A 12,514-nucleotide genomic window follows, 5' to 3' on the forward strand; every position below is an offset into this window, starting at 1 on the left:
ACCTTCCAGAAACTTCTTCAAGGAAGTTCATCTACGCTGATGACATCTGCTGTGCAACTCAGGCATCCAAGTTCGACATCCTCGAGGAAACACTTACTAAAGACATGTCTCTGATATCTGATTACTGTAAAAAATGGCGACTAATCCCTAGCACTGCAAAAACCAGTATCATCTGTTTTCCATCTATACCATGCCTCGGCCTCGCATGAGCTTAATGTGCAGCTTGACGATACGAGAACCCGGCATGAAGCCCAGCCAGTCTATCTTGACGTTACTCTCGATCGCACCCTGTCATTTCACGAACATCTCATAAAAACTGCAGCAAAGGTGGGCGCGAGGAATCACATCATTGCAAGACTGGCCAGCTTCTCATGGGGCGCGAGCACTTCCACTCTGCGATCATCCTCTCTGGCATTATGCTATTCCACTGCAGAATACTGTGCCCCAGTATGGTTCTGTAGCCCCCATGTCCACTTGGTCGATTCCAAATTATATTCCTCCATGAGGATAATTTCTGGAACCATCCGTTCCACCCCGGTTCCATGGCTGCCAGTTCTTAGCAACATCGCCCCGCCAGATGTTCGTCGGGATGCGGCATCATCTAAGTTCATTTCCCACGTCTACGCTCGACCGGACCTGCCAATCTACGCGGATATCTTCGCCCACCCTGTCCAACGCTTGACGTCTCGTCACCCAATCTGGTCCCCTACGCCTACACTGAACTTCTCTGTTCCAGACTCTTGGAAACAGAGTTGGCAGTCAGCTGAGGTCAAGAACAAACACCTCATCACAGACCCCTGCAAGCGTCAACCCGGCTTTGACCTAGCACGTTATGATTGGGCCCTCCTCAATCGCTATCGAACAGGCCATGGCCGGTGCGCCGCTATGTTCCATCGCTGGGGAGCCAGAGACGACCCGAACTGCCCCTGCGGCTCCAGACAGACTATGACCCACATAGTCAACGACTGCCACCTCTCCAGATTCAAAGGAGGTCTCGAAACTTGACATCAGGCTCAACCTGACGCTGTTGACTGGCTATGGAAGAAGGGCAAACGCTAGAAGTAGAAGAAGAAGTGGGGAAAATGAGACTGATTTAAAGCAACACATTCAAGATTCTTAGAAGTGATAGTGGGAGTCTGGCGGTAGCACAGCGGGTTAAGCGCACATGGCACAAAGTGAAAGGACTGGCCTAAGGATCCGGATTCGAGCCCCGGCTCCCCACCTGCAGGGGAGTCGCTTCACAGGTGGTGAAGCAGGTCTGCAGGTGTCTATCTTTTTCTCCCCCTCTCTGTCTTCCCCCTCTCTCCATTTCTCTCTGTCCTATCCAACAACGACGACATCAGTAACAACAACAATAATAACTACAACAGCAACAACAAAACAACATGGGCAACAAAATGGAAAATAAATAAAAATATTTTAAAAACATTGAGAGAGAGAAGAGAGAGAAAATAAGTGACAGTGAGTGGTCTGGGAGGCAAGAAGGCAGCTAGAGCAACTGACTTAAAAGCAGGAGGTCTCAAGTTCAATTCCCCAACACTGCATGTTGCCAGAGTGATGCTTTGGGTGTTTCCCTCTCCTCTTTCTCATTAATAAACAAGTCTTAACAAAAACAAATAAACAAACAAAAAAGGGAGCAGTCTTTGGGGTGGCATAGTGGCTAAATGCTGGACCTATTTTTTTCAAGGCTTTTTTGGGTGATTAATAGTGGTTATGGGAGTTGGGCAGTAGCGCAGCGGGTTAAGCGCACGTGGTGCAAAGCACAAGGACTGGCATAAGGATCCCGGTTCGTGTCCCCGCTCCCCACCTGCAGGGGAGTCGCTTCACAGGTGGTGAAGCAGGTCTGCAGGTGTCTGTCTCTCCTCCCCTCTGTCTTCCCCTCCTCTCTCCCTTTCTCTCTGTCCTATCCAACAACAACAATAACTACAACAACAAAACAAGGGCAACAAAAAGGAATAAATAAATAAATAAATAGTGGTTACAAGATTGTAAGACTCCAGGGTCCAGTTCCAGATTGCACTCATCACGAAGTTCTGTGCCCTTACCCTCCCACTGGTAACTACCATAGTTCTCACAGTCACGGAGACAGCTTACTTCTGTGTTTGTGTTTGCTTGTTTTGCAGGGTCATCTGTTTTAGCTCTCTAGATTCCACATCTAATAGTTGTCTTTTATTTCGCTAAGTATAATCACCTCCAGTTCCAGTCATTTTATCCCAAGAGACACAATATAATCTTTTTGGATTGGAGTAGTCTTCCCATAACTTTTCTTTTCTTTCTTTCTTCCTTCCTTCCTTTCTTTCTTTCTTTCTTTCTTTCTTTCTTTCTTTCTTTCTTTCTTTCTTTCTTTCTTTCTTTTTTTTTTCTCCAGAGCACTGCTCAGCTCTGGCTTATGGTGGTGCAGGAGATTGAACCTGGGGCTTTAGAGCCTCAGGCATAAGAGTCTCTTTGCATAATCATTGTGCTGTCTACCTCCCCTCTTTATCTAGTTATCTGTCAATGGGCATTTTCCACAATGCTTCCACCTTTTGGTGATTGTGAAGATTGCAGCTATGAACATAAGGGTGCATAATCCCTTCCAATTAGTGTTTCCATGTCTAAAATACTGGATTTATGATCTTGAAGTCCTGTGTTTGATCCTTAGCATTGTATGTGCCAAAGCAGTACTCTGGTTTTCTTCTCTCTCTTTTTAATTTTCTTTCTTTCTCTTTTGGATACATAGCCAAAACTCGAAAGGGAAGGGGGTGATAGAGAGTGGTCCAGGAGGTAGCACAGTGGATAAAACGTTGGTTTCTCAAGCATGAGGTCCTGAGTTCAATCCCCGGCAGCACATGTACCAGAGTGATGTCTGGTTCTTTCTCTCTCTCCTATCCCTCTCATTAATAATAAATAAATAAAATATTTAAAAGAGAGAGAGAGAGACTGCTTTACTACTTGCAAAGCTTTCCCCCAGAAGGTGGGGGCCAGAGGCTTGAACCTGCATCCTTGTGCATTGTAACATGTGCACTCAACCAGGTGCACCACCACCTAGCCCCTCTTTTATCTCTCTTCCATAAAAGGTAAATAAAATTTTTATTTAAGAGAGAGACTACAGAATCAAACTTCTTCAGTGTGCTGGGGCCAGCCTCAATCCTGGATCTTGCACATGGCAAAGCAGTACATTATTGAAGTGAGCTATTTTGTTGGCCATAAGTAAATAAATAAAAACAATTTTATTTGCATTATTAATATTTACCAGAGCATTGCTCAAATTTGGTTTATTATGGTGGTTAAAGGGATTGAATCAGGGTGGGTGGGGAGAATACAGGTCCATGAAAGATGATGAATGACATAGTGGGGGTTGTATTGTTAAATGGGAATCTGGGGAATGTTATGCATGTACAAACTATTGTATTTACTGTTGAATGTAAAGCATTAATTCCCCCCCCCAAAAAAAAGGGATTGAATCTGGGACCTGAGGTTTCTCAGACATGAAAGACTTTTGCATAGCCATTGAACTGTCTCTCACACCCAAAACATTTTTTTTTAAGGGCCAGGGAGAGGGGGTTGGGTGGTGGCGCACCTAGGGTACACCTAGTAGAGCGCTCAGGTTATAAATGCTCCAGGACTCTGGTTCAACCCCCTGGTCCTCACCTGGTGGGGGAAAACTTCACAGAGTGAAACAGGGCTGTAGGTGTCTCTCTGCCTTTCTATCTCCCCTTTCCCTATTGATCTATCTGTCTTTATCGAGTAAATACATTATGATTGGGCCCTCCTCAATCGCTATTGAACAGGCCATGGCAGGTGCGCCGCTATGTTCCATCGCTGGGGAGCCAGAGACGACCTGAACTGCCCCTGCGGCTCCAGACAGACTATGACCCACATAGTCAACGACTGCCACCTCTCCAGATTCAAAGGAGGTCTCGAAACTTTACATCAGGCTCAACCTGACGCTGTTGACTGGCTGCAGAAGAAGGGCAAATGCTAGAAGAAGAAGAATCGAGTAAATAAATAAAATATTGAAAACCAAAAGGTCTAGGGAGATAGCATATGGTTATGCAAAAATACTTTGATGCCTGAGGCTCCATCATAAACTAGAACCTAGAACCTAGCATTGATCTGGTAAAAAAAAAAAAAAAAAAAGGTGGAGACTACTTGACTTCAAGCTCATTCTCTTGAATACCATATATGTGCTCAGCCAGGATCTGTTTATCTCCCACCCTTATATAAGTGACGGGTCCTCCCCCTACTTTTCTTCTCCAGATATGGGGACTGCATATACACACATGCAGAAGAAACAGGCCACCCTGAAGGCTTGGCTAAGGACTGAGGTCTTGTGTCGCTACTTCCCCTCCCACCAGCATTGCAGTCTTGCTCAACTCCAGCTGAGCTGTGAGACTGGCAGGGTTACCTCATGCATATATGGCAGGGCCCAGCTGGCCTGACCAAACCACTTCCTGTCCTTGTGCTTCTTTTGTCAGAAGGTGATTCTTACACTTCCTGTTGACTTCTACTTTGTTCCAGCTGGTTCAGCAGGGCTCCTGTGTGCTGCTATTGACCTGAATAGTGAGGCCCAGACTCTCTCAGGACCAGGTACTTTGGGATAGTAGACAGTGGGTGGGGTCTGCTTGGAGAAGGTGTGGGCCTGAGGCACATTGGAGTAGGGGTTTCTTCCTTTCTTTCTCTATTTCTTTCTTAATATTTTATTTATGTATTTTCACTTTTGTTGCCCTTTTTTATTGTTGTTGTAGTTATTATTGATGCCGTTGTTGTTGGATAGGACAGAAAGAAATGGAGAGAGGAGGGGAAGACAGAGAAGGGAGAGAAAGATAGACACCTGCAGACCTGCTTCACCACCTGTGAAGCGACTTCCCTGCAGGTGGGGAGCTGGGGGCTCAACTGGGATCCTTACGATGGTCCTTGAGCTTTGCGCCACCTGCGCAAAACCTGCAGCTTAACCCGCTGCACAGGTAAATTCCAAGTGAATCAAGGACTTGGATGTTAGACCACAAACTATCAGATACTTAAAGGAAAATATTGGTAGAACTCTTTTCCGCATAAACTTTAAAGACATCTTCAATGAAACGAATCCAATTACAAAGGAGACTAAGACAAGCATAAACCTATGGGACTACATCAAATTAAAAAGCTTTTGCACAGCAAAAGAAACCACTACCCAAACCAAGAGACCCCTCACAGAATGGGAGAAGATCTTTACATGCCATGCATCAGACAAGAGGTTAATAACCAGAATATACAAAGAATCTGCAAATCTCAACAAGACAACAAATAACCCCATCTAAAAATGGGGGGAGGACATGGACAGAATATTCACCACAGAAGAGACCCAAAAGGCCAAGAAACACATGAAAAAATGCTCCAAGTCTCTGATTGTCAGAGAAATGCAAATCAAGACAACAATGAGATACCACTTCACTCCTGTGAGAATGTCATACATCAGAAAAGGTAACAGCAGCAAATGCTGGAGAGTGTGTGGGGTCAAAGGAGCTCCTACACTGCTGGTGGGAATGTCAATTGGCCCAACCTCTGTGGAGAACAGTCTGGAGAACTCTCAGAAGGCTAGAAATGGACCTACCCTATGATCCTGCAATTCCTTTCCTGGGGAATATAGCCTAAGGAACCCAACACATCCATCCAAAAAGATCTGTGTACACATATGTTCTTGGCAGCACAATTTGTAATAGCCAAAACCTGGAAGCAACCCAGGTGTCCAACAGCAGATGAGTGGCTGAGCAAGTTGTGGTCTATATACACAATGGAATACTACTCAGCAATAAAAAAGGTGACTTCACCATTTTCAGCCGATGTTGGATGGACCTTGAAAAAATCATGTTGAGTGAAATAAGTCAGAAACAGAAGGATGAATATGGGATGATCTCACTCTCAGGCAGAAGTTGAAAAACAAGATGAGAAAAGAAAACACAAGTAGAACCTGAACTAGAATTGGCGTATTGCACCAAAGACTCTGGGGTGGGTGGGTGGGGAGAATACAGGTCCAAGAAGGATGACAGAGGACCTAATGGGGGTTGTATTGTTATATGGAAAACTGGGAAATGTTATGCATGTACAAACTATTATATTTAGTGTTAAATGTAAAACATTAATTCCCCAATAAAGAATTTTTTTTAAAAAAAGTGATAGTTCCAATATCAAAGGAGACCACATGGGACCGCAACAAGACAGGACTAGAACGACTTTGGGAACCTACCAAATCACCAGAGCATCCAGAGACTACAACTCTGCCCAGACCTCCAGATCTACTCAGTTGAGAAACTTCTCTAAAGAACAAGGAATATCAAAGATCACCTGAGGCCGCAACAAGATGAAACTGGGACTACTTTGGGAACCCACCAAGTCACTGGTGAATGAAAATACGTGTGGCTTGTGGACAGAGAGGGCCTAAGGAGAGATTCTTGGGTTTGCTAAAGCCCATATCTATTCTGAGCAGCTGGTATCATTCTGGCTGTTTGCCAGTTGAGGAGCCACCTCTAGTCTGTTATACCAACAAAAAGACAGCTGAAGGGAAGAGGGGACTCCTCTAAGGCTCCCCAAATGCAACTGTGAGTCTCCACTGCTACTGCTGCTTGGAGGCTGGAGGGGTGGGGGGAGGCCCTGTGCTGACATGGGGGGAGGAGCAGAGAACTGACCAGGAAACTCAGGAGAAAATCTACATCCCGGTGGTTTAGAGGTGAGGCTGTATAGTGGGAGTCTTTCCACATTGTTCTCCTGATGAGAACATGTTGCATAATTGCCTCAGAACCCAGGCTATAAATGGGACTTGTTTAGAAACTCACAGGGCCAAGCAGTGCTGCCCAGCTTGGCTCTGTCTGGGTTGGTGGGGGTGTGGGAGAGTTCAGGTCCTGGAACAGGATGACAGAGGACCTAGTAGGGGTTATATTGTTATGTGGAAATCTGAGAAATATTATGCATGTACAAACAATTGTATTTACTGTTGACTGTAAAACATTAATCCTTCAATAAAGAAATTAAAAAAAAAAATCAGGTCTTGGTGACCCTGGTTTATTGCACACGTTACAATGCAGAAGGACTGGGGTTCAAGCCAGGACTTGAGTAGTACTGGACTTTCAAGTATGCAGTCCCAAATTTGAGACCTGGCATCACATATGCTAGAGTAATGCTCTGGTTCTCTCTCTCCCTCTCTTTCTTATTAGTAAATAAATAAATCTTGGGTGGAGGGGAGAAAGAAAGAAAGAGAGGAGGCCGGGTGGTGGTACATCTGGTTGAATGCACGTTACAGTGTGTAAGGACTCAGGTTCAAGCCCCCAGTACCCACCTGCAGAGGGAAAGATTTGCAAGTGGTGAAGCAATGATACAGGTGTTTCTCTATTTCTCTCCCTCTCTACCTCTCCCTTCCCTCTCAATTTCTGGCTGTCTCTATCCAACAAATATAATATAATATAATATAATATAATATAATATAATATAATATAATATAATATAATAATATAATATAATATAATATAATAATATAATATAGAAAAGAAAGAGAGGAGGGAAAGAGGAAACTACCAGTGATGTTTTCTGTGGTTATAAACTCACAGATATAAAAACAGAGTCTTCTTATTCAATACTCATGCTTTCAACTTACTTGTCATAATTTGTTCTCATATTATGCACTGTTCTATGATATCATCACCAGTAATTACATGGTTACATAGCCTTGTAATGCCTGGATGGATTTTTTTCTTTTATTTATTTATTTATTTTTCCTTTACTGGGGAAATGATGGTTTACAGTTGACAGTGAAATACAATAGTTTGTACATGCAAAATATTTCCACATAACAATCCAACTCCAACTAGGTCCTCTTCTGCCATCATGTTCCAAGACCTGAACCCCCACTTTCTTTATATATATATATATATATATATATATATATATATATATATATATATATATATTTGTTTATTTACTTATTTTCTCTTTTGTTGCTCTTGTTGTTTTATTGTTGTAGTTATTGTTGTTGTTATTGATGTCGTCATTGTTGGATAGGACAGAGAGAAATGGAAAGAGGAGAGGAAGACAGAAAGGGGGAGAGAAAGACAGACACCTGCAGACCTGCTTCACCACTTGTGAAGCGACTCCCCTGCAGGTGGGGAGCTGAGGGCTGGAACCGGGATCCTAGCTCCTGTCCTTGAGTTTTGCTCCATGTGTGCTTAACCTGCTGCACTACCGCCTGACTCCCTTTCTTCCTTTCTCCCTTCCTTTCTCTCTCTCTCTCTCTCTCTTTCTCTCTCTCTCTTTCTTTCTTTCTTTCTTTTTAACCAGAGTACTGCTCAGCTCTGATTTATGGTGGTGAAGGGGATTGAACCTGGAACCTTAGATCCTCTGACATGAGAGTCTTTAGCATAACCATTATGCTATCTCTCTCATCCAATATAGGGTCATTTTTCAATCACTACCCTATTGATATTAACTTAGGTTCTGCCTGGGTTAATTTTTCTTTTAACAGGCCTGTTTTGAACATGATCCCCACCTCACATACACCTTGTTTCCCAGTGTATCTGCTTAGCAGTCTCTTTTTGGAAGGAGTAAAGGTAAACATTAATCCATGCCTGGTTAAAATATTACTAATTCCAATTTAATGAATATAATCATTGTGGATTTTCTAGTACTTTCTCTTCTTCCATGATCTGAGTGAGAGATGAACAAGGGTCACTGTGGCATTCTCTGTAGTCATCCACAGCTTTTAATCAGAATGGAAATGATAAAGAGCAAAAACGCCGAGGGAGGAATGATGAGAAAAAAGAAACCAATTAATCAGAAAAGAAAACAAAAGTAGAACCTGAACTGGAATTGGCGTATTGCACCAAAGTAAAAGACTCTGGGATGGGTGCGTGGGGAGAATACAGGTCCAAGAAAGATGACAGAGGACCTAATGGGGGTTGTATTGTTATATGGAAAACTGGGAAATGTTATCCATGTACAAACTATTGTATTTACTGTTGAATGTAAAACATTAATTACCCAATAAAGAAATTAAAAAAAAGAAACCAATTAAATAGGCACCTGGAGAAAGTGCCTTAGAAATAAATAACTTAAAATAGAGAAAATTGGGAGCCAGCGGGTTAAGCGCATGCGGCGCAAAGCGCAAGGACTGGCATAAGGATCCTGGGAAATAAGTAACTTAAATAAATAACTTAAATACATAATTTAAAATAACTTAAATAATTTAAAATAACTTATAAGGATCCTGGGAAATAAATAACTTAAAATAGAGAAAATCGGGAGTCAGTCGATAGCGCAGCAGGTTAAGCGCATACGGCGCTAAGTGCAAGGACTGACGCGGCGCAAAGCGCAAGGACTGGCTTAAGAATCCTGGTTCAAGCCCCTGGCTCCACACCTGCTGGAGAGTTGCTTCACAAGCAGTGAAGCAGGTCTGCAGGTGTCTTATCTTTCTCTCCTCTTCTCTGTCTTCCCCTCCTCTCTCCACTTCTCTTTGTCCTATCCAACAATGACGACATCAATAGCAACAACAACAATAATAACTACAATAATAAAAAAAAACAAGGGCAACAAAAGGGAAAATAAAAAAGTATTAAAAATAGAGACAATATGGAAGATCAAACTGGTCTGAGAGTTGAAGATCTAAATTCTGTCTGAGTCAGGCACTAGCCATGTGTCATTAAGCAGGTTGCTCAATTTCTCTGATTTCCTCCTTGTCATTCCTCATCTCAGATAGGTTTCTACTGTTCTCATGTATCTTCAGAAATTCCATGACTACAAATTTTGTTACATTAGTTGTATGATCTTTGACAAGTTGCTTAACCTTTCTGAGACCTGGGTTTCTCATCAGCAAATTGAGAACCTGTATAATTACTTTTTTTTTTTTTTGTGAGTGAGTGTTTGTCAAGCATTTGTCATAGCGTCTGTCCTAGACTAAGTATTCAGCAAATTAGAGCTGTTTTTATTGCATACCTAGCATTATGTAAGAGAGAGGCAGTTCTATCAACCCATGTTCTGTGCATGGAAAGGAGCTCTGCCTTCTTAAAAAAAATGATTTAAAGTTCAACCTGCAGCTGGGACAGATGCCAAAGGGCACAGTACAAAGTCAGTGCCAGCCACCAACCTCTTTCCAGCTCATTCTCCTGCAGGGCCTGAACACTGTCTAGATGTGGGTCAATGAACAGCCAACTGCGTTCCACAGATCAGTTGAATGCATGAAGGCTGACTGACGGGGAGCAAGAGGAACCTCACATTCCAAATAGAAAATATCCATGGATGTAACAGAGAAATGAAACCTTAGATGATAGATTTCCAGTGAAGGGGAAACTTTTTCTACTAAGAAAAAGTTGATGTTGTGCAGAGGGTAGATCGCATAATGGTTATGCAAACAGACTCTCATGCCTGAGGCTCCAAAGTCCTAGGTTCAATCCCCCGCACCACCATAAGCCAGAGCTGAACAGTGCTCTGGTAAAAAAAAAAAAAAAGAAAGAAAAAGTTGATGTAGTCTCAACCTCTGAATCATAAATGCAAGGGTCAGGAAAAAGAAATGGTGTATATAGCTGAAAAGAAGTTTTCCTCTTTGCTGTGTCTTCATGGACAAAGTATCTTTCTCTGTAAAAGCAGGAGGGTAGATTTTTAAAAATATTTATTTATTCCCTTTTGTTGCCCTTGTTTTATTGTTGTAGTTATTGATGTCATCGTTGTTCGATAGGACAGAGAGAAACGGAGAGAGGAGGGGAAGACAGAGAGGAGGAGAGCAAGATAGACACCTGCAGACTTGCTTCACTGCCTGTGAAGCGACTCCTCTGCAGGTAGGGAGCTGTGGGCTCGAACCAGGATCTTTACACTGGTCCTTGTGCTTTGCACCACCTGCACTTAACCTGCTGCACTACCGCTCAACTCCCGGATTTTTTTTTTTATTGAAAGTACAGGCATCTTATTATTAATTACCCAAGTAAAACATAGATTAATAATCGAGATAAATCAGAAACAAAAGGATGACTATATGGGATGATCTCACTCATAGACAGATGTTGAAAAACAAGATCCGAAGGGAAAACACTAAGCAGAACTTGGACTGGAGCTGGTGTATTGCACCAAAGTAAAAGACTCTGTGGTGTGGGGGGAGGGTTTAGGTCCTGGAACATGATGGCAGAGGAGGACCTAGTGGGGGTTTGTATTGTTATGTGGAAATGTCATACATGTACAAACTATTGTATTTTACTGTTGACTGCAAACCATTAACCCTCCAATAAAGAAATTAAAAAAAAGATTAAAACAACATGCCTAGAAAGAGGCTTTTACACAAAGCCAGTGCCACCTTATCTGCAAAAATTATATTTGAAAGGTGCCTAACACTTTCAAAATAATCATGTAGCCAAAAAATTATTCACAGAACTGAAGCTGATTTCAGACAAAAGTAGCTAAGAAGACAAACGTAAATTAACTTGCATAGACATGTCTGCAGTTAGATATGTTATTCTCTCTCAAATGATAGGATAAACCAAAGAAACCGTGCTGTGGCAAATTGTTTTCTTTAAGAATATGTCTGGCAGCTAGATTTTTATTATTATTATTTTTTGCCTCCAGGGTTATTGCTGGGGCTTGGTGCCTACACTACAAACCCACTGCTCCTGGAGCCCATTTTTCCCCTTTTGTTGCCCTTATTGCTATTGTTGCTATTGTTGTGGAGATATTATTCTGGATTTTCTGGGTAGACCCAATGTAATTGAAAAGATACTTATAAAACAAAGGCAGGAGAATTAGAGTCAAAGGCAATATGATAATAGAAACAGCTAGGAGCCATGCAGCTGCACACATAGTACAAAACACAAGGATCCCGGTTTGAGCTCCCAGTTCCCCACCTGCAGGGGGGTAGCTTCACAAGCAGTGAAGCCGGTCTGCAGGTGTCGCTTTCTCCCTCTCTATCTTCCTCTCCCCTCCCCTCTCAATTTCTCTCTATCCTATTCTATAAAATGGAAAAATGGCCTTCAGGAGCAGTGGATCCATAGTGCCGGCACAGAACCCCAATTCTAACCCCTGGAAGCCAAAAAAGAAAAGAAAAAAAAAAGAGGTCTGGGAGGTGGTGCATTTGATGAAGCATTGAACTGTCAAGCATGAGGTTCTGAGTTCAATCCCCGGCAACACATGTACCAGAATGGTGTCTGGTTCTTTCTCTCTCCTCCTATCTTTCTCATAAATAAATAAAATCTTTAAAGAAGAAGAAGGAGGAGGAGGAGGAGGAGGAGGAGAAGAAGTAGAAGGAGAAGAAGAAGGAGAAGGAGAAGGAGGAGAAGGAGGAGGAGGAGGAGAAGGAGAAGAAGAAGAAAAAAAAGGAGGAGGAGGAATAACTATTAGAGTAATGCAACAATGAGCTAAAGAGAATTCTACAAACCGGAAGTGACAAGGAAGACAATTCTTTCCAGGAACATTTAGAAGGAATCCACTTTGTCATTGTCTTGAGTCTAACCTCATTTTGGACACCTCACCTCCAGACTTTAAGAGAATGACTTTGTTCCAGCAGCCACAGAAAATAAATACAGGTGACAAT

At 42.5% G+C, this 12,514-nt stretch overlaps 1 protein-coding gene across 1 annotated transcript in view; it reads left to right on the top strand.

Moving 5' to 3' along the window:
• The first annotated feature begins 4,468 nt into the window (after positions 1-4,468).
• The window catches only part of NDEL1 (nudE neurodevelopment protein 1 like 1), a 75,353-nt gene continuing 67,307 nt past the window's right edge, over positions 4,469-12,514 (top strand). The window contains exon 1 of the mRNA XM_060204401.1: positions 4,469-4,569. The gene's annotated coding sequence lies outside the window, so the exon portion shown is untranslated. The remainder of the gene's footprint in view (positions 4,570-12,514) is intronic.

This window comes from Erinaceus europaeus, chromosome 12 (genome assembly GCF_950295315.1).
Source record: "Erinaceus europaeus chromosome 12, mEriEur2.1, whole genome shotgun sequence".
Taxonomy (NCBI): domain Eukaryota; kingdom Metazoa; phylum Chordata; class Mammalia; order Eulipotyphla; family Erinaceidae; genus Erinaceus; species Erinaceus europaeus.